The sequence below is a fragment of the Aedes albopictus genome, chromosome 3 (genome assembly GCF_035046485.1).
Source record: "Aedes albopictus strain Foshan chromosome 3, AalbF5, whole genome shotgun sequence".
Classification (NCBI taxonomy): domain Eukaryota; kingdom Metazoa; phylum Arthropoda; class Insecta; order Diptera; family Culicidae; genus Aedes; species Aedes albopictus.
This window is the reverse complement of record NC_085138.1, coordinates 283,109,898-283,132,778: the sequence shown is the minus strand read 5'-3', so window position 1 is coordinate 283,132,778 and position 22,881 is coordinate 283,109,898. Positions and strand designations below refer to the sequence as shown.

At 39.3% G+C, this 22,881-nt stretch overlaps 1 protein-coding gene across 3 annotated transcripts in view; it reads right to left on the bottom strand.

Annotated features, from left to right (window-relative positions):
* LOC115257546 (uncharacterized) overlaps nucleotides 1-22,881 on the bottom strand; it is a 380,825-nt gene that overhangs the window by 161,058 nt on the left and 196,886 nt on the right. For all 3 annotated transcript variants that reach the window (XR_009999519.1, XM_062861131.1, XM_062861132.1), the window contains one exon: nucleotides 9,890-9,919. The gene's annotated coding sequence lies outside the window, so the exon portion shown is untranslated. The remainder of the gene's footprint in view (nucleotides 1-9,889; nucleotides 9,920-22,881) is intronic.

Below are 22,881 nucleotides of genomic sequence, written 5' to 3'. Positions count from 1 at the left end.
GGAATAAAGGTGGATTGATCATGTTTATCATTTCCGAATAGCGTCGCGACGGCGTGTTTGACAACCGAGCTGAGAGAGGTGGTTGCAAGAAAATTGAACGCTCGTGCGTGTTTACAAGCTGTGTGCCGAGAGTGTGTAGGTGTGTGTAAGTTAGCTTGAAAAATAAAACCGTTTCTATTCGCAGCACTCAGATGTATACTACAAGTATCACAGTTCATCGCTATGTGACAAACCAAGTGTAGAACACCTTGCAACAGTGACATAAACATACTCACGAAATAACATATACTCTAAAAAAATCATGTTTGTTCGAATGACCTGAAATATTCAAAGTGTCATAACTATTCCGTACATTTGTTTTATCATCATAAAATTTTCACAGAATGTAGCATATGGATTGATCTTTATTCTCCCAAAATAACTTTTTGAGATATTTAATTTTTAGTAACAAAAATGTTTAGAACAAAAACCAATTTTTTTTCAATGTGTATTTTTCTGAGAGCCGCCATATATAAATTTACAACTTAGCTGAAGACACCTTTCCGATCGAACAAGCCGTTTCCGTGATATATTTTTTCATTTGCATATGTTCTATTTTTTCATATGCCCTATTGGAATGTTAGTCGTGACTTTATATGATCTTTTGATATGTCTCGATCAATATCGAGTCGTGCTGCTTCTTGGAATTCCTCTATTGTCTTAAAATTCTAAAAGCACATTCAAGTTTTTTCTAACTTTTGATTTGCTTTTGATGTTATTGAACTTCAGTCAGTGGGAGATCGTACTGTGCGAATGCACGACAGTAAGATGCGGACATAGTTAAACCAAATGTTTGTTTTTAATCATTATTATTTCATTATTGAACAAATTATCAGAAATTTCATAACCAAACAACGGAAATTCCAATTTAAAATATCCAAAAATTTTTTTGGAGCTGTTACCAAAACGTAATCCAAAAACTATTTGATTTGTAATTTTCGCTCCAATTCAAGCATAGTTTGTGTTTTGTTTATTACATCAACTATTTACAGCAATTGGTGTGGTGAAAAGTGTTAAGCTTTTGGACTAGTCGGCTATGTGCCCCGTATCTCACCTCGTATAAAAGTTTCTCTCCCGCTAGTGCAGAAGGACTTTTTTATCGTGCATTGTAGTGTAGTGTCGCAAGGTAGTACCCAGTGCAACTCGGGAAGCGAGCAGCTAGCAACATCGTTCAACAACGACGGACAGCTACACCTTCTGCCTACCTGCTGCTGCGGTCAGATAAGTATTACTCTTTCGATACACCCTTTTGTCCATCCAGTTTGTAGTGCTCACTTTTGTCTATTGTATCCCCAGTCCACATTTGACCACGTGTTGCTGACAGAACAACAGTGGTTCACAAATTACTGTATACGAAATAGGGATACAAACTGTAAATTAATATAGTTAAAACAAATATTAGTTTTATTTTTTATTTATCGCTATACCATTTTCGCATCCTACAGAGTGCGCCAAAATAAAAATAAGAATTGAATTCCTATTGCGCAAATGCAAACCATTAAATATGCTTTTGATTTCTCGAGAGCTGGTGCGTAAGCATCCTGGAACCAAGTGAAAGAAGTTGCGGGTCACCGAACCTAAAGTGTCCCGAGTATACCAAAGTGGAGAATCCTTGTCGTTTTGACAGGTCTCCTGCTCGATTGGAACTATGGGGGTGACACTAGATCGACTGTTCCAATTTTGACGTTTCTCCTCTTTGTTTTATCCAGGCTCGTTAACCATACCTAACTACAAAGCATTTGAAATTGCTTAGCACGAAGCGTTTACTGTTGAATATGCGGTGTATGTGCCAGCACGAGAAGTGGATGTGGAAACTAAGATCCTTTTTCGGTGACCTTCTCATTATCTGCCCTCCCGGAATTTGTTGTAATCGGTAATGCTTTTTTCCCAGTGCGTCTTTTTAAGCCGAAGGTATTTAATTGTTTCGCTAGAAAGCCTAAGATGCCATTAACAGGAGGAAAATGGCAAGACTACATAATATTATATTGTTTATGTAACGTAAAACCATTCACAAACAATTTAATTTAATGTATAGCCAGTACTGAAATTACAGTTCAAAACAATATGTTTACTGTACGTGTAGTTGTTTGAAACCATACTTATATCATATAATGTATAGTTAATTAAAACCTACGTATCGGTTTTTAGTACAATTTATTTACAATTAATAGTATGGTTTTGCAAAAAATATACATGGGAAAATTGCTTGGAAAATTGTGTTTTTTGCATTGTTACTATACTTGACAACCGATACAATTCATTGTAAAAATCTCATTTACAATTCACTGAATGGTTGACCACATTACATCATATTGTTTTTGTACAGTCAGGTCTTTTTTTACGCGGCCGCGTTAATGAAAACTCCATACAAAACAAAATATTTCATCGTCTTATTTTTGCATAATTCGTCGAGAAATGATGAGACTTTTTTACGCGGTTTTTTGAATTTTGAACTGAGTTTTATTTTTACGTGGTACGTATCCCCCGCGTTAAAAAAAAACCTGATTGTATTTTTATTGTTATTACTCTGAGTTGCACGGTATACATATCCAACAAACTGATAGGTACATATTTCGTCAAATTAACTAAAATCTTACCTATTTCTGCATACCTACATGAGAAAGAGATGTATTAAAGCCCATCCTTTGTAGCTAATAGTATCATTCATCACCGAGCCCTGTGATTTCTATTAACGCTACTTTCGTAGACATTTATTTTAATTTTTCAATTTCCAAATTTTATTTTGAACCCTCTGGAGGTGTTTTTATTTGGTATTGAAACAGCTCGGCCATATTGGGACACTATACACCATGGTCGGTCTTTGCTTGTTTTTGCGACAAAGTTTTGATTTTCTATTAATAAATGGGTATAAACACTCAATGTATTTATTGCACTTAGTTTGAATACTTTCAATGTGGTTTATAAAAGTCAAATTTTTGTCTAGTAAGAGCGGCAGATACTTAACTTCATCCAACCAATTTATTGGTGTTCCCCTCATAGTCACAACGTGTCTATTAGAAGGTTTCAAACAAAGAGCTCTTGGCTTATGTGGAAATATGATAAGTTGAGTTTTGGAAGAATTTGGAGAAATCTTCCATTTTTGCAAATAAGAAGAAAACATATCTAAACTTTTTTGCAATGTACTACAAATTATTCGCTACCAATTGCGGCAAAGTTTAGATTTCTCTGATAGTCTCTTTTAGTCTTGATTTTCTATATTTATATACCCACTAATAAACATGAATATTTTCTATATGGCTTTCGGAAGCTATGTTCATATCTAGCAGGAGTCTTAGCTTTACTTCGTGAGCTCAATTTCTTGGAAAATTCCAAGAAATTGAGCTCACGAAGTAAAGCTAAGACTTGTATAGTCCAATGACTATAATGTTGTTGACCATTTCTAATAGAGAGCTCTTGTGGCTTATGAGGAAATATTATAAGTTGAGTTTTGAAAGCATTTGGAGAAATCTCTTAGGTTTACTAATTCGAAAAAGAAATATCTAAAAAGGTTCATATATAATAAATTTGTGTTATCTGAGTGTCGGTAATTGACCGAACAATTTATTAGTTCCTGTTTTGCTCTTCAAAACAAAACAAAATGAAGTTCCTAGAGGGTTTATAGTTATACTTTCAAAATACTTCCCTGTATAAATTCCTAGAGAGCCCTTGGAATAATAAAGAAAAACTTTCAGCATCAGCTCTTTCCTGTAATCTGTCTGACTCGGAATTTAAATATTGTACCTGAAGTGTTCGATGGGATAAATAGTTCTGGATTACTTCAATATTATACAGTGGAAAGTTGCAATTGTACGACCAAGCCTTCGTGCCAAACACTATAATACCTTTTCTACATATGTCAAGAAGTGCTACCATAGTGAAGTAACCATCGGATTTAGTGGAACGAATACAAATCATTACCCGTTAAAGTTGATGAGTAGTCCTTGGCAAAAATAAAATTTTCATCAATGTCAATCTTTTCAAAATTGGAACAATTTTAGCATTTTCCCATTTTTCAAGAAAGAATGCTCACTGTAAACATTTGTTACTACCCAAAAATGATGAGTAACTTTCTGGAAGTTCTATGATGAGTACATTTAAAATTCCGTCATCATCAGCAGCATTAATGTTCTTAAAATTTTTAAGAATGGATCTCAATTTGAGTTAGAATACTTCGTCCAATAAATTGTCGAAAATGTTCTTATGATTAGGAATGTTTTCAAATTATCAGGCAACCTGATGATCTAAATATTGGACAAAAGCAAGGACAAAAGTGATCCATACTGACTTTCGACCATTGCGACATGCTACTTGAATCACGTGTATTTTCAGATTTTGCAGTTTCGGTTGAAGGATTCGTCATAAATATGTAGATTCAATGATTATGACTGTCTGCTTCTTCTTATTCTTTTTCCTTATTTAGCACTAATTATCATTACTTCAGTAGTGATGATGATGATGATGATGATGATGATTGTGTACCCACCATCAGCGCAAGGATTACCTATGTCTGCAGAGTCATACCGGAACGGAATGATCTACCTGATGGTTTGTTGTAGCAGGGTAAGCTAAATCCACTGGAGACCTTCGGAATACAACCTGATGGTTGTTATCTCGTGACAAAGTCTGGCCACCCCACGAACATTTGCCCGGAAACCAGTTCATTTAGCTACCTTAGGCTACCCCTCCGAAATCCCCATGTATTTGTCATTTTCAAATATGAAAGGTAGTAGCAAGGAATGAACTCACCGGATAATCCTCTTCAGCTGGTTTTACGTGTATGCCTCCAGTATCAGTAGCAAATAGGTTTAGAATACTCTCCAAACCATACTGACTGTTCACTCATTCACACCACTCGCAAAACACTCGGATGCAGCCGCAGCGGATTTCTGAATCCACTCCCTTCACGGGCAGAAAGGTATTTTGCCAAAAACTGCTATCACCATCGCTGCTGACCGAGAAGCTCCGAACGCGCCAAATTCCATCCAAATTTTCACTCACGGTCGATTATCATTATTTCAGTAGTACATGCAAACTTACCTTTACCTACGTATATTCAATGGATTGCTAGATGAATTATCCATGTATTCTCAATATAGTATTTTGCATTAATTCACTTAAATGTTCGAAAACCGCTAAATTGTAAAATTGTTTGAACTTACAGTTCACACCACTACCATCTAGACACTTGATCCTGCAACGCACACATCGAGAAGAATTTTCCATAGCAAATAACTCGAAATTTTAAAAGCAAATTTTAAACCGTTTAGCTAATTTTTGTGTAACAATAAAGTATTCTTAACATACTTGTTGGCAGCTGTGCCAACGGAACTGATGGGGAGATTTCCGTGACTATAATCACCGCAAATTAAACACGGTAACTGGGTGTATTTCAGAGGCAGATTATAATTCTCCTATTGGAAATAAGGTGTACAACAAAATCGGTTTACGTGTGGACAGATTATAAGGTGTACAGGCTTCAAGTTATACACTGGCAATATGATATAAATGCTATTTTATATTTAATATCATCAGACTTACGTTTAGTCCCCTAAGTGTGCTGGCCTGTCTTCAGCGAATTCGTAGGCCGAATACCTAATTAATGATGTAATTCCAATAAATATTTGATGCTAGAAATTCAATGCTTCATTGCTTACCGTAGTTGTAGAGTTAAAGGTTGGGAATTTATGGTTAGAAAGACGAAATTCACTTCACTGTCCAGGTACCTAACATTAATGTTAATAGATTATTTTTATGTACAATTATAGTTTTTGGCACTATAAATACCTTATTAAGCTACAGACACTGTGAAAACGAAAATAATAGGTTTTATCTGATTTAGAAATTATAGAATTCAGAACAATGTGTATATCGTATTTGTGTTTTGGATTTTTTCCCTACTTACGGCAATAATCATACTCATCGTTGGAGCTGTCACCTGCTCCAAATCCTTCTTGTATGTGTGTGTAGCTAGAGGTTGCAGATAGTAAATGCGCGCTGGCAGCCGGGTTGCCAACAATATTAGATTCATATTACTTCAGTACAACACTCAGTTTTCACTCTCCAGAGACATTGGAAACGAGTAAACTGCTTTTGAAATCTTCAAACGGCGAACACAACTAGACCCGTATATTGGAGATTCAAATAAACAACGCGCAACTTAAGAAATCATAAAATCAGCTCCGCACGAAGTCGGCGTAACAAAAAACATTCCGTCTTTCCCATTGCGCTTCAACTTCGTGATTCACAATAATATCCTCAGGTCCTCACACTGGACGACCACAACGCCGAGCCTCAGACAGTAACGCTCCACGACAAAGCCAAAAATCATCATCAATCGTCAAATGCTAGTTCCATTTCTTGGCGTTAAATGCCACTTTCCAACGAACTTTTTTGAAATTGGAAAAAAAGCGGCAGGCAATTTTAACGAAAAAAATTATTTTTATGATATATGATGTGACAATTGTAGTTTAACCACAATATAATATTATAAATATGCATGAAAAAATGACCTACGAAATATCAGAATTTTTCGTTCAAATTAACATATTTCTTAAATTGGCAACCTTGTCAGCTGATATGCTCATTCAACACGTTTCCTTGCGATACTTTGTTAAGGACAGACTTGTTAGAGTCCCAAAATGGCAGCCACAATGGCCGACTTTGGCACCTACTCACGATTTCGAGGGCACAAATATCTTCGTAAACAAAACCAGTGCACCTGAGCTTTTTATTTTGAGCTAATTACAAGTGAGCAAGAACAGAATAATGAAATACATTGTTGTTTGAAGCTTGCTTCTTGAGATTTGTGAGTCTGAAGTTTCGATGCAATGTTGAAGCGGGATTTCAAGACGTTTGTCCTTAACAAACTTTGCACATCCTAAGCGTGACTTTCAGAATGATTTGAACTATTGATAGAGAAAATCATTTATAACCTCAAACGAAAGTAGAAAACGAAACGGTGGAGCTAGGCGGGTTATGTTTGCAACAAATAATGGCCTATGTTAAGGTGAAACTGGATCCATTTTCTCACTTTTTGGTTTTTCATTTTTAATAAAATAACGAAGCAATATTTTCAAAATCGGTTTTCGTACACGTTTAGAGTATGGATCAAGGTATCTCCTGTTTTTTTTTCCAGGTGGAAAATGTTTCTGCAAAAACGAAAAACATTTTCCACCTGAAAAAAAAAATTAGGAGATACCTTGATCTATACTCTAAACGTGTACGAAAACCGATTTTGAAAATATTGCTTCGTTATTTTATTAAGAACCAAAAACTAAAAAAATGAGGAAATGCTGCCAGTTTCGCCTTAAATTGAGGATTCCGCAGAAACGAATTCGGGAGACTTGTCAAGAGATCGAAGCTCGTTATACAGTGATAGACAATCGTTTAGCCGAGACCAGAAAAAGTGGCAGGAAACTCATACAAAAGATTTTATGATAAAACTTTTTTATCATAGTGATAGTATATCTAAAACTGTTTTATCAAAATGTGATACATCACACTTACATATACACTGAAACAAAAACGAGGGTAAAAACCCCTCAAATGTCATTTTTTGCCTAGACATTCGTTTAGCCGAGGTAAATGAAAAATTGGTTTTCAATAGATTTTTTGCAATTTCGTGAGTATATTTCAAGGATATACTCCAAGGCATTTAGTTTATGACATGTTAGCAAGATAATTGACCCTAAAAGTTTATTTATTTGTGAAATTCAGAGAAATATTATAAAAAATGCCCCGATAAGGAGAAGCGACGATAAACAAATTTATTTAAGAAAAATGATTTCTGTAAACACTCAAACGTAAGCTAGATTAGCAGTTTTGAAAATATGGCACAGAATAATTGTTAGAAATGTTCAAATTATTGCATAAAATGTTATGAAAAAATTAAGTGTACTGGTTTTTGGTTGGTTAAACTTTAAAATGGGATTGATAAAAGTTAAAATAAATAGTTCTGCTTTGAAATAAAGACGTATCCTAATGCCTGTGGAGTATACCTGTTTGATACTCATTTAGTAATATGAGTTAGAAGACTGCTAAGTGAAAGAACTGCAAGAAGTGTCAGAATTGTTGTACCCTGTTTATTTAAAAGAAGATGCTTATACAAAAATCCAAGATATGGTCAAACAATTGGCTTTTTTCATTCAATCTGAAGAAATATATTATGAATGAGTCTTAGTTGTGAAAAACATTCATTTTTAACATGATTTATTTAAGAGACGAACCAGCCAAGGGCTGAAAGTCTCTCAAATAAAGCTAAATCAATCAATCAATGATTTATTTGAAAAGAATGTCCAAATTATGAAACAAGTAGTTCATGCTAGAAATTTGAATACTTTCGATGCCATTTCTCGAAATATGAGCCGTCCAATGTATGTTATTTCAGCCAGAACACGGTCTAGAAGATATTAGGAGCTATTTGAAGACGTAATAGTAGTAAACGCTGAGATTTATGCAAGTGAAACCATAATATTTCATCGAAACAATACATAAATACGTGATTTTTTGATGGTTTGCGTTCTTTTTTCTGTTAAAAACATTGTTTTAAGTAATGTTTTACCCTACTTCGGTCATGAAACTTTCATTAGATTCTTTTGAATCACTTCCGATGAAAATATCTACATCAAATCTCAATTTGAAAACATTTGCAATATTATGACATATTTATATGAGATGCATGCAAAATTAATATGGCAACACTTCCAAAAACGATCTAATTCATGATTTTCAAGTCGATCTATAATGCAGGACACCATACAAAATGATTTTGTTGGATATTTTTCGAAATTTGTTAGTTTTTTTGTTATGGAATTCTAAAAATTGTGCAATTCGGCTAAACATGACATTTGAAGGGTTTTTACCCTCGTTTTTGTTTCAGTGTACATGTAAGTGTGATGTATCACATTTTTATAAAACAGTACTAGATATACTATCACTACGATAAAAAAGTTTAATCATAAAATCTTTTGTATGAGTTTCCCGACACTTTTTTGAAAATGTTTTGGCCTCGGCTAAACGAATGTCTATCATTGTATATAGTTTCTACTTCATGATTATTTTGCAATAGAATGGGGCAAATCACTAGCGGCTCCAAAGCACATGTTGTCTTTTAAGGTGAAACATCAAGAAATCCCATTGCAATTTTGCATACAAACTTTAGAGGCACAAATCTGACGAACGAAGCATCGAACCAAGCCGCACTTGTTTATCCTGGCTTTGCTCACTTGCAAAAAGAGGCAGTTTTCCAAATCGAGCGCATTTGTTTTAGATTTTTTGAGATTGGTGCTCTTGAAATCGCGAGTAGGGGTCCAAGTCGACCATTGTGGCAGCCATATTTATATTCTCTGATGTTTCTCTTTAAGCACTGTGGAGTAGTATGTTGCTACATAATTTCGCAAGGAAACATGGCATTTCGAACCATATCAGATTATAGTTGTCAAAATTACTGAAGAAAAACATAACAAATTTTGCTTGAGTTCTCTGAATCGAGTTTGAAAATCTACCTTCAAGCTAGGTTTCCTGTTCCCAAGGACAAGGATGGGCACACTCACTAGCAAAGAGTTACACTCACTTGCTATTTTCTCAGCTCAGAAGCGTGCAATCAAGAAACGATGTATGGACGACTTTTGCCTTGTGGTTTTGTCTAAAACTTTTCCGAATAGAGTAGGGGTTGCACACGCATATCGAAGTCGTGAGGAAGCTGCAAAGGAAACTCTCCACGAGGTGAATGTAAGTTGTGCTGTTACCAACTGCGCTATCTATGGGCTATGGTTATCTTATTATGATTATCGTGGTTCAATAATTCATATTACGGATAGTAGTGTGCAAAATTTATCAACTATGTACTTACGTGTCGTTTATTGATGAGATTTAGTAAAATCTGAAATAGAAGAAAAAGTGTTTTCGTTAGTAGGTTTGAAATTGAATTTAAAATTTAATCTGATGATGGCATTGAAAAACAGATTGCAGCCGTTTTTATACACTACCGAACAATAGTAACCAAAATTAATTTTATTTCGACAGCATTTGGATTGCCGACCTTGCTGTTGATTGAACCAATAGTTTTAAAAAAAGTTAACTCGGAAGCTCTCCCAGCAGCTCAGTGCAACCTATAATCAACGGATTTGTGTCGCGAGTAAAAATGCACACGATTAAAGATTGGTGCCTCTGAGGCGATTGAAAGGTGGAAGCAGCACTGCAATGAACACCTGAAAGTTGTGGAAAACATAGGCACTTGAGACCACCAGCCAGGGTCAAATCGTTTGCTTTGCGCACATGCGCCGATTTCTAGCACATTTGGAACGGTAGCAGGGCAGAGCTATGGCAGATTATGCACGAATACGGATTCCCGGATAAACTGATACGGTTGATCAAGGCGACGATGGATCGAGTGATGTGCGTAGTTCGAGTATCAGGGACACTCTCGAGTCCCTTCGAATCTCGCAGAGGGCTACGGCAAGGTGATGGTCTTTCGTGCTTGCTGTTCAACATTGCTTTGGAGGGTGTAATAAGAAGAGCGGGGATAAACACGAGTGGGACGATTTTCACGAAATCCGTTCAGCTGCTTGGTTTCGCCGATGATATTGATATTATTGCTCGTAAATTTGAGACGATGGCGGAAACGTACATCCGACTAAAGAGTGAAGCCAGGCGAATCGGACTAGTCATTAATGTGTCGAAGACAAAGTACATGCTGGCAAAGGGCTCCAGGGAGGAATCACCGCGCCCGCCACCCCGAATTCATATCGACGGTGATGAAATCGAGGCGGTTGAAGAATTCGTGTACTTGGGCTCACTGGTGACCGCCGACAATGACACCAGCAGAGAAATTCAGAGGCGCATTGTGGCAGGAAATCGTTCTTACTTTGGACTCCGCAGAACTCTACGATCGAATAAAGTTCGCCGTAACACGAAGTTAACCATCTACAAAACGCTGATTAGACCGGTCGTCCTCTATGGGCACGAAACATGGACCCTACGTGCAGAGGACCAACGCGCCCTTGGAGTTTTCGAACGGAAGGTGTTGCGTACCATCTACGGCGGAGTGCAGATGGAAGACGGGACTTGGAGAAGGCGAATGAACCACGAGCTGCATCAGCTGCTGGGAGAACCAACCATCGTCCATACCGCGAAAATCGGGAGGCTACGGTGGGCGGGTCACGTCATCAGGATGTCGGATAGCAACCCGACTAAAATGGTTCTCGAGAGTCATCCGACCGGTACAAGAAGACGTGGAGCGCAGCGAGCTAGGTGGATCGACCAAGTGGAGGACGATCTGCAGACCCTACGCAGAGTGCGGAACTGGAGACAAGCAACCATGGACCGAGTGGAATGGAGGCGGCTACTATGTACAGCAGAGGCCACCCCGGCCTTAGCCTGACCGATGGATGGATGGTAACTTTTCAAATCAAATATCTAATATCGACCGCAATCATCGAGAGTTTATTATGCTTAAGCTCGTCTGCGAAAACCATCATGTCGAAATAAGACATAAAGCTATCCCCTCGACCTTCGTCTCCTTTGAAGATGAAGGAAAAAACACTTCACAAAAAAATCGGCTCCGGTCAGATAGTTCCAGCAAAAGCAGAAGCAAAAACCCAAAACACCCTACAGCCGAAACAGGAACAACAACAAAAAAAAACTCTGCAGCGTCATGTAGCTCTCTACGTTGGACCGATTGGCGCCGCAGCAGTCAGCCCTTGTCCTAGAACGCTGGTCTGCCGAAAATCCCTTCTTGCAGCATGGAATAACAGAAAAGGCTTAAAATTGAAACTGAAGCATGCCTCGTCCGTCCCATCCATCTACCGCAACAGCATCAATGGTAACGAAGAGTCGACCCTCACGATACGGCATGACCAGAAACTATTGAAAGCTGATGGGAAGACGAACGGAATCCCAAGTAGGGTTTCTGTTCTTGTGATTCCCACGGCATTGGTGGGGAAGGATGCTTCAGGCGATGGCTGCTGCTTGATGATTTTATCGAAGATCAGATCAGCTGGTTGACTTCTTGCTGAGAATGCTAGAACGCGCAGCTTCCGATCGACCTCCTCCTTCACCTCCCGGTGGTTCAGTGAAGTGGGTCCCGGTAGGTGGGTGGATGGGCTGCCAAGCCCCGAAAGAAAAAACTCCGTGATTGAGGCAAAGATTATCTGGGTAAAGTGTTGGGGATTTTTTTCCTTCGTTTCCAGCGTTGGACGACGACATGGGTTCGAAGGCCGCCCGAACAGATCTGACGAAGGCGTGATAAAAGAGGACACTTTAAAAAGAAAATCTGTCGTGCTGTCGACGACGACGACGACGACGACGGGGAATTTTTAACCCGTTCTCATCCGCGACGGACGACATCCTCGGTCGTCGTCATTCTTGTCGACGGAGCTGGTTAAAGCGGTTCAGAATGTGTAAAGCCATAAAAAGAATCTGTTTCTACGCGGGAGGAGGACGAGGACGACGACGACTGGCGAGAAAGTGAGAGATAAAGTTTTCATCAAACACAGAAGGCATTAGTGTTTTACTGGCTGTCGCACGTATCCAACAACCAACGGCATGCTGGCCGTTTTTTATGGAAAACGAAAAACTTGAGCTGCATATAAATCGAGTGATGCTTGGGATTTTACTGTGAGTTTTTTTTTTTTGCAAACGATTATGTTTCTGTGGAGAAGGCGAATTGGTGTCTCCATATGGTCGGTGTTGGTTGCGGTTAAAGATGGGTGGAAGCAGTTTTTCAATTACTTAACCATTTCAGTCTTTCAGTTTACAAGGCCAAATGAATAAAGAAAAGAAAACTGGCTGTCAGTTAACATAGAGGAACATTTTCTTCAAATGGGGTTTTAAGGTGCTAAATGTAAACTAATTTGACTCAACAATTAATTCAGTACCGAAGCCTTGTTTAGCCAAGCTCTTATTCAGGTCTCTCAGAATAATTGATCCATCCATGCTCCTACTGCATTGCAGAATTTCAGCTTGTCAGAATCCATGAATCTATGTAGCCATGAATAAGTGACTTACACGATTCTGTACACTGTTGTACAGCGGATAGACAAAATGATCGGGACAGGCAAAATGTTCACTTTTCCAAAAAAAAAAATTCAACTAGCTGTAACCTTTCGAAAAGTGCATCAAATATTCTCAAATTTCCAATGTAAGTTCATCAACTAGTTGTGTATCAGTGGACAAAATTTGGAAATGATCGGGCTATTCTACCCGAAGTTATAAAGATTCTAGAAATAGGTATAATTACTCGATAGCCAACTTTGAGCTGTTATATCTCCGGATTCAATGAACCGAATGGAATGAAATTTTGATCATTTATGACTTATATAATGAGCTGTGAAAAACGTTTGACAGAACTTCAAATTATTAACAAGAGAAAAAGTTACAGCAATTTCATTTATTTTATGATTTTTTAGTAAATTGGTATATTTTTAACATGCATCTCAATACTTTTTCTTTTAATTGAAGGCTATGTTGTTACTTTCCTTCAAAACATATTTATGTTAAAGACAATTACAGGGAATTATAATCGTAATAATTTTCTTCCGTATTAAGAACTTTAAGTTGTGTCTTGTTAAAAGTATCATAATACATCATGTTTTCTAAAACTTCTCAACACAGATAACAATAATGATATTTACACGTCATGTAAACTTCATTTTAGTCATGTAAACTTAGTGTTGTAATGGTTTACATGATATATCATGTAAATACTCAGAGTCATGCTGAATTACCTGGCATATAATGGAAGTTTACATGATATTTTATTATTTTTACATGATATGTCATGTAAACTTCTGTGATATCCCACGCTCCAACCATGTGCATCATATGTAACAGAAGTTTACACTCTTTTTTGGATCAGTGAAAATGATGTTTATACTCAAATTAACATTTTTATTAACCTTTCAATACTCGCGCCAATTTTTGTAACGCGAGCAGTCGCGCGTTGTACTTTGTACAACACTCATACATTCTGAAATATCTAATGATCCTGATTGTTTAGAGGAGGACTGTCTTTGGCAAAGTTGTTGTAAATTTCATGGGCTACTTGAAGCTGACAAAGTTGATTCGTAATACGTCCACTAGGCGGCGCTAGTGAGCAATATCATGTTATATCTTATATCTCAGGATCCTGATGTCTTAGAAAGATGGTGTCTTCGGCAAAGTTGTTTGGTAGGTAAACGGCTTACAGATTATTGGCCGTTCAATTGTAAATTCCACCACTAGACGGCGCTAGTGAGCAAATAAACTTTATATCCTATGTATCTCGGGAACCTGATAACTTAGAAAGATGGTGTCTTCGACAAAGTTGTTTGGTAGGTCAAGTACTTACGGATGATTCGCAGTTTCATTTGAAATTTCACCACTTGGTGGCGCTAGTGAGCACGTAAATAATATATATTATGTATCTATGGACTCTTACTACTTAGAAAGATAGTGTCTTCGGCAAAGATGTTTGGTATATCAAGGGCTTATAGATGTGTGACAGTTTGATTTCAAATGCCACCACTAGGAGGCGCTAGTGAGCATATAAATTTTTAATCTCATGTAGCTCAGGATCCCGATTAAAAAGGCACGGGACACCGTCTTCAGCCAGAGGCTGTACAGACTGAACAGAACTTAACACTAGATCATGGACACGACATACATTACATGCACCAGTGGATAGCATGGTGCGGTTACACGCTTGGTAACGCTAACCGAACGGCCACGAAGCTTCACTTTACCACCTGGATGTGAAATTGCACGTCATATTTGTCTTCATCAGTTAGTGTTTGATCTACTACACAACTTTGCAGAAGACACCATCTCTCTAAGTAATCAGGGTCCTGAGACATATGAGTTTCATAAATTTCAATACCCACTAGCGCCACCTAGTTGTGAAGTTTCAAATCATACGGCTCTCCATCAGTTAGTGTTCGATCTACTAAACAACTTTGCTGAAGACATCATCTTTCTAAGTAATCAGGATCTCGAGATATATGAGTTACAATATTTGAGTACTCACTAGCGCAACCTAGATGTGGAATTCCACATCATACTTGTCTTCATCAGTTAGTGTTTGATCTACTAAACAACTTTGCAGAAGACACCATCTTTCTAAGTAATCAGGGTCCTGAGATGTATGAGTTATAAAATTTCAATGCCCACTAGCGCCACCTAGATGTGGAGTTTCAAATCATACGGCTCTCCATCAGTTAGTGTTTAACCAACCAAACAACTTTGCCGAAGACATCATCTTTCTATGCACTCAGGATCCTGAGTTATATGGGATATAAAAATTACATGCTCACTAGCGCCGCCTATCGGTTGAAATCTGAATTACTCAGGTCACCTCGCGTAGGCCCTTGATATCCCAAGTAACTTTGCCGAAGACACCATATTTCTAGATCATTTAGATTTTGAAATACACTAATTCACATTCAACTGTCTATCTTTTCTTATATATAGTACGTTCTTCATAATGCGATTTTCAATTTTCCGCATTATAAGGAGTTATACTGTTTTCAAAAAAGGTCTTATAATATTCCAAGTAAGTTTCCGGTAGAATACATTTGGGTTTGACATCGATAGAAAAGATGGTTTCAAAGTAATATTCGATAATTCTCATGTGTTGTACAAAGTACAACAGCGCGATTAACGGAAGGTTAATGATGAAAACGCACACATTGTGCGTATTGGGGGTGCCTGTTTTATCAAGCCATACTTAACTAAGTGAATAAATTGAACCCAATATTTTGACATCATTCATGAAAAATCTTGTAAATTTCCGATACAGACATCGGTAAACGACGTTTCTGCACATGTTCCTTACGACCTCATCCCATATCCGCCCAGCGTCCTATTAATAGGACAGTCCTTTTGATGTAAATATCTTCAGAATTATGCAAAATTGTAGAATACTTTCTTCAGAGATGATGTTCTCCACACCCATACCTTGCTCATAGTGGACAATATAGTTTATGATTGGTTCACTAGGTGGCGTAAACGATGCTGCAGAGAATACATATTGTCACGATCTATCAGCTTCATTAATGCGAAAAAAAATCATTTTCATTTCATTTCATTTATTTAGTTCACATCAAATTCATGATAATACTGAATCAACAATTTGCCGCCATAATACTCGATTTGCAGCTGCAGCTCTCCATCCTCGGTCACGCCCAACACTCGCCAGATCACGCTCCACCTGGTCCGCCCATCATGCTCTCTGCGCTCCACGCCTTCTTGTACCAACCGGATGGTTAGCAAACACCAACTTTGCAGGGTTGTTGTCCGGCATTCTTACAACATGCCCTGCCCACCGTATCCTTCCAGCTTTGGCCACTTTCTGGATACTGTGTTCGCCGTAAAGTGCAGCGAGCTCGTGGTTCATCCTTCTCCGCCACACACCGTTCTCCTGCACACCGCCGAAGATCGTCCTTAGCACCCGTCGCTCGAAAACTCCGAGTGCTTGCAGGTCCTCCTCGAGCATCGTCCATGTCTCGTGTCCGTAGAGGACCACCGGTCTTATTAACGTCTTGTACATGGTACATTTGGTGCGGGGGTGAATCTTTTTTGACCGCAGTTTCTTCTGGAGCCCATAGTAGGCACGACTTCCACTGATGATGCGGCTTCGTATTTCACGGCTCACGTTATTGTCAGCCGTTAGCAAGGAACCGAGGTAGACGAATTCTTCTACCACCTCGAAAGTATCCCCGTCTATCGTAACATTGCTGCCAAGGCTTGTCCTGTCTCGCTCAGTCCCACCTACCAGCATGTACTTTGTCTTAGCTGCATTCACCACCAGTCCGACCTTTGCTGCTTCACGTTTCAGGCGGGTGTACTGTTCTGCCACCGTTCCAAATGTTCTGGCAATAATATCCATGTCATCCGCAAAACAGACAAATTGGCTGGATTTCGTGAAGATCGTACCCCGGCTGTTGAGCCCGGCTCGTCGCATAACACCTTCCAGGGCGATGTTGAATAGTAGGCAGGAAAGTCCATCACCTTGTCGTAGTCCCTGTCGATATTCAAATGAACTGGATAGTTCACCCGAAATCCTTACGCTGTTCTGCACACCGTCCATCGTTGCTCTTGTCAGTCTAGTCAGCTTCCCGGGAAAGCTGTTCTCGTCCATAATTTTCCATAGCTCTGTGCGGTCGATACTGTCGTATGCCGCTTTGAAGTCGATGAACAGGTGATGCGTTGGGACCTGGTATTCACGGCATTTCTGGAGGATTTGCCGTACGGTGAAGATCTGGTCCGTTGTCGACCGGCCGTCGATGAAACCGGCTTGGTAACTTCCCACGAACTCATTTACTTTAGGTGAAAGACGACGGAAGATGATCTGGGATAGCACTTTGTAGGCGGCATTCAAAACGGTGATCGCTCGAAAGTTCTCACACATTAACTTGTCGCCTTTCTTGAGGATGGGACAGATTATCCCTTCCTTCCACTCCTCCGGTAGCTGTCCGTTGTAGCGCGTTCACCCATGAATCCAGCCTGATATTGCCCCACGAACTCTCTTGCAATCGGAGATAGACGGCGGCATAAAATTTGAGAGAGTATCTTGTAGGCAGCGCTCAGTAGTGTGATCGCGCGATAGTTCCCGCAATCCAACTTGTCACCCTTTATGTAGATGGGATACACGATACCTTCCATGCACTCCTCCGGTGGTAATACTTCCTCCTCCCAAATCTTGGTAATCTCCACCGTGTTTTAGTAACTCGCTTGTTAGTTGATCTGCTCCAGCGGCTTTGATGTTTTTCAACCGGCTAACCTCCTTTTCAATCTCTTGGAGATTAGGGGCTGGAAATCTTTTGTCCTGCGCACGTATTCCTACACGTATTCCTGCGCCACCTTCGGTGCTAGTAACGTCGCCATTGAGGTGACCCAGTGTAGTGCTCTCACCAGTGCTTCTCCACCGTATTTTAGAAGCTCGCTTGGTAGTTGATCTGCTCCAGCGGCTTTGTTGTTTTTCAACCGACCAACCTCCTCCTCAATCTCTTGAAAGTCAGGGGCCGGAAGTCTTTCGTCCTGTGCACATACTCCTAGTAGATCTGTTACCACGCCACCTTCGGTACTTGCAACGTCGCCATTGAGGTGCTCATCGTAATGCTGCCGCCACCTCTCGACCACCTCACGCTCGCTCGTGAGAAAATGCCTGAGATTGTCTAGGCACAAAGCCTCTGCGCGAGCGGTTCAGCTTCTCGTAGAGCTTTCGTGTGTCCTTAGAACGGTACAGCTCTTCCAATGTTGTCCATACTGTAGTGTTTATTTAATATTGTATATTTTGTAACAATTTAATCAACCCAAAACACACTCCCCATTACAGCTCCATTAAGAAAAATGTCCTCAGCACTTACCAGTTACTACAAACCAACAAGTGGTCAGTTTACCTCTTCGTTATCGCCCATAATCGTACAAAGCCGTTGGCATTGCTTACACCACCTGTTATTCTGTTATCACTTGCTGCAAGCCTCCCACAATTTTCCAAGAAAACCACCCTCCAGTTATTGTTATGACCAACACAACAAACCAAAGCTCAACCTTCTGCACTTCGCACTGTATGGTCCCATCCGAACAAACCATCGAAGCAGGGAAAGAAAGAAAAATCAACTTCACCACCAACCATGCCAGCCAGCCGGCCGCCCAAGGCAATTTCAACCCATTTCTCCGGGTGTGTTTGCCCAGACCCACCGGAATGGGATCACAAATCCTGGTGCGGTTCTACCATCAGTAAAAGATTCAAGTTAGAAAAGAAAGGTGTTTGCACACCTTTACCAGACGTGAGCTTTCCTCCGGACTATGGGGACGAACGATGGACGGACGGACGGTCAAACAAAACATTCTCAGCAGAGTTGGTGCAACATTTCTGCCTGTCTGATATGGGGCGGGGAACTGTGGCGGTGGTAGGGGAAACACCGCGATGGTTGTTTGTCCAAGTCGGAACGTGCTTCTCAGGGAAATTGGCGACGGCGGTCGGCCGTGGCCAAGCGAAACTCGGATTTTTTCCCTTCTCATCATACCTTCGGTATGAGCGGATTTTACAGCTGCTGAGTCGTCGTCGTCGGTGGTGAGGGACAAATAGCTGGGAGCTCTTTTGGTTATGCTTCTGAAGTGACATAAGTGATATCAGACGGCAAGGCAACGTATGTATGCACCTACAATGTACAGATCCTGCATACATGTAGATACTGCCGGTTGAGTAGAAAAGTTTTTGCTTGTGTTTGATCTAGTTCTACCGTGAAATGTTGAGAATGTCACGTATGATGTGGCAAGATTCACGAAGTAGTGTAGTGTATGCATGTGTGCTGAGATATCATCAGATTTACTGCCGGATTAATCGAGTGTGCTCGTTCTACTAAGGAAACAATTGCTGTTGAAGTACGGAGAGATGAATGGACGTGTTTATATCTTTAGCGGAGGCAACGCCACTGGTCGACAAAGAATCGGCAAACTTGCTGAGACATATCATAGTCTCATGCTACGGTAGAAATCTACTTCGTCATATGCGTTAATTTCCGTCATATCAGACGGTAAAAAGCAAAGTAAACTATCAACAACCAGCCCCGATAGCACTGGCAATCAAATAATTACGCGAACTTTCCTGTTTTTTATCTGTATTAACGAGATTTTTAGCCCTAGGCTAGTTCATCTCGGGACCCACGCTTTACTTTCCTTCCGAAGGCAGAACTCACTATTTTGTGAGTTTGTCGGGAGTGGGATTTGATCCCAGGTCCTAGACGTGATAGTCAAGTGTTCTAACCATCACACCAGGTCCGCTCCACCTACTTGTTTTAATATCACTGGCGAGTTGATTTTTTTTCTCGTTTTGCGTACGACGAAGGCAACACTCAGCGAAGTAAACTACCGAAATTCATCAAAATACCTTATGAAATTTAGCCATAACTGTAAAGTATGGATGTCATAAGAATACCTTATGAAAATTGAACATGCTTATTATGGCCTAATTACATAAGATAAACTTATGAAAAGAGCAGAAAAATCACAAAATGATGCAGACTGGAATCGATCCATGAACGTCGAGATCACTTTGCTCGTGCCCAACCTACGCAGCTATCGACGCTTGAGAATATGGTGTTGCTAAATGTGTATAAAAGCCAAACTGTGAGTTGATTCTGCGTCATAGACCGACCTTATAAAAATCGTTCTAGCCGTTATGAATTGTTTAAAGGCCATTTCATAAGTTAGGCCTTATGATAATCTTAGGTTTATTTGCCTGAGTGAACCGCACCAAAGCAGCTACTAGCCGAATTGTTCTTCATCACCGTTCAATTGCCACCGTCAGAAATACTTGTTGAACCAACCTTCAATTCGCAAATGCAAAGTTCCGTGGCACTTCAAAGTTGGATTTCACTATTGCAGAACGCAGCAAAAAATGTTGAAATTATTAAATAATTTTTTTTTTCTTGTCGGTAAAATGTAAACAACATAAATATAAGCCAACTTCGTCTAGGAAGGATGCAAGCAAATGTGTGCGTGTATTTTCTGCAAACTCAACACTGTATTTCAAAGAGAAAGATTTCGTCGCTGCACTGTGATGGCGTGTTATGATCCGCTGAGCAAAACTGTTCATTGAAATATTTTGGTCGTTATTTTAAAGCTACAACCATCTCAATTTAAAAGCTTTCTGTCCATTGTACTTTGAACACATGATTTGATTTGGATTGCGAAGAATTGACCGACTTTTCGAATAAACACCTACGGTCGAATCATAACTTTTGACCATCCGATGTACCATACCCGAGTAGGTGGAAAAATCTGATGCACAGCATATTCAGTTATTATTGATTGAATTACTGAAGAGCAAAAACTGATATTGGTTTGATTGTGCCAAACCAAAATCTTATATGGTGAACTACTCAATAATAGCTCGTTAAGATATTACAAGATCAAAACAATAGCAGACAAGATTCCAAACATTTCAATAGGTCCTATCTGCATTTGAGAGGCTCTCTTTGTTCACTTTCTTTTTCAATTGTAGCAATGTTATGGTACACTTTTCAACTATTTTTGCAGTACAAATCAAAAGATGATTGTTTTGACCATCGTTCAATGCGAGGAGACAATCATAATACAAATAAACAGCTGAGATATTAACGAAAGAGAGGGAAACCAAAGAGAACCTCTCTTCTGCAGATAGGACCTTTAGACATGTTTGGCCTGATTTGTCATTTTAAAAAAAAAAAAAAAAATTTAGCATGCAGCATTGAACCTACGACCTTAGGATTCACAGGATGCAGGGGATACTCAAAATAACTGGGACAGGTAAAATTTTCGCTTTTCAAAAAATGTTCAACTCGCTGTAACTTTTCGAAAAAGGCATCAAATATGTATTCTCAAATTTGGACTGTGAGTTCAAGTTGTGTATCAGTGGTTCAAATTTGGAAAAGATCGGGCCATTCTCTATTCTTATAGTAACAAATTGAGAATATTTGATGCCCTTTTCGAAAAGTTACAGCTAGTTGAACATTTTTTGAAAAGTGAAAATTTTACCTGTCCCAGTTATTTTAAGTATCCCCTGTACTTACCACTCAACTGTGGCCCGCTGTTGTTCAGGAATATCTTCCGAAATTGCTTTGATAATATCGCCCGGGTTTAAATACAGGAATTTTTCCGGCTTTTTTTATCGGAATTCCGTCAACGATTCCCCCTGGACTCCTTTAGGGATTCTTCCAGGATTCCTTCAGCGATTCTTCCAGGATTCTGAAACGTTTTCATCTTTTTTCTTGAATTCCATTTGAAGTGCCTTACGGGATTTCTTCCAGACTTACCTCCGGGGATTTCACGGATCATTCCGAAGATTCCACCAGTTATTCCTTCCGGGGTTGCTTCATTGATTGCTCCCGGGATTTTTCTAGGGATTTTCCCCGAGATTCCTTCATGGAAATTTCCGGGAATTATTCCAGGAAATCCTCCCAGGATTCCTTTCATTAGTTTTCCCTAACTTTCCTTTGGGATTCCTTCTACGAATCATTCAGAAATCAAAGGATTCTTTCCGCGATTTCTTCCGACATTCCTTTATTGAATCCTCTTTGTATTCCTTTTAGGATTTCTTCCTTCAACTCCTCTCCTTTTAACATTCTTTTATAAATTTCTGCCAAATGATAATCCTTCCAAAGGAATCTCTTTGGAGATTCTCCCAGGATTCTTGTCAAAGACCCTTGTATAGATTCTTTCAGGGATTCCTTCAGAAATTTCTCCCCAGAATCCCTCATTTATTTCTACAGATATGGCAATTTCCCGGGATTTCTTCCGCAATTCTTTCAGAGATTCCTTCATTAATATTTCAAAGTTTTATCCATACATTTCTCCTGGGATTCCCTCAAGGATATGTCAAGAATCCCTTCGAAAATTCATTCTGGGAACACGTTACGAAGTAGTATTCTCTCGGTATTCCTTCATTGATAACTTCCGGAATTCTTTCATGCACTTTTTCCGGGATTTCTCCATTGGGTACTTTCACAGATTATTGCCGACCCCGAGATAACATCAAGGATTATTCCGAGTTTTTCCCTGGATTCCTCCATAAGTTCCTTTTGGAATACTCTCAATGAATGCTTTAGGGATTTCTCCAGAATCATTTCAGAGATCTCTCCCGGGATTCATCCAGGAATCGGAATTTATCCAGGACTAGCTGTCCCGGCAAACTTTGTCTTGCCAAGTTGTGCTGCTTTGACATTTGTTAAGGTCATTGCATCATGGCACCCTAGATTGGTTTAATTTCGATCGTGTTGATTTTCTTCCCAGGTTATAAAAAATCAGCATTTTGTCTATTTTCTTACATTTTTAGTTAATTTTCCTAACTTTTTGTTACATATAAACACTGCCACCATGAATACG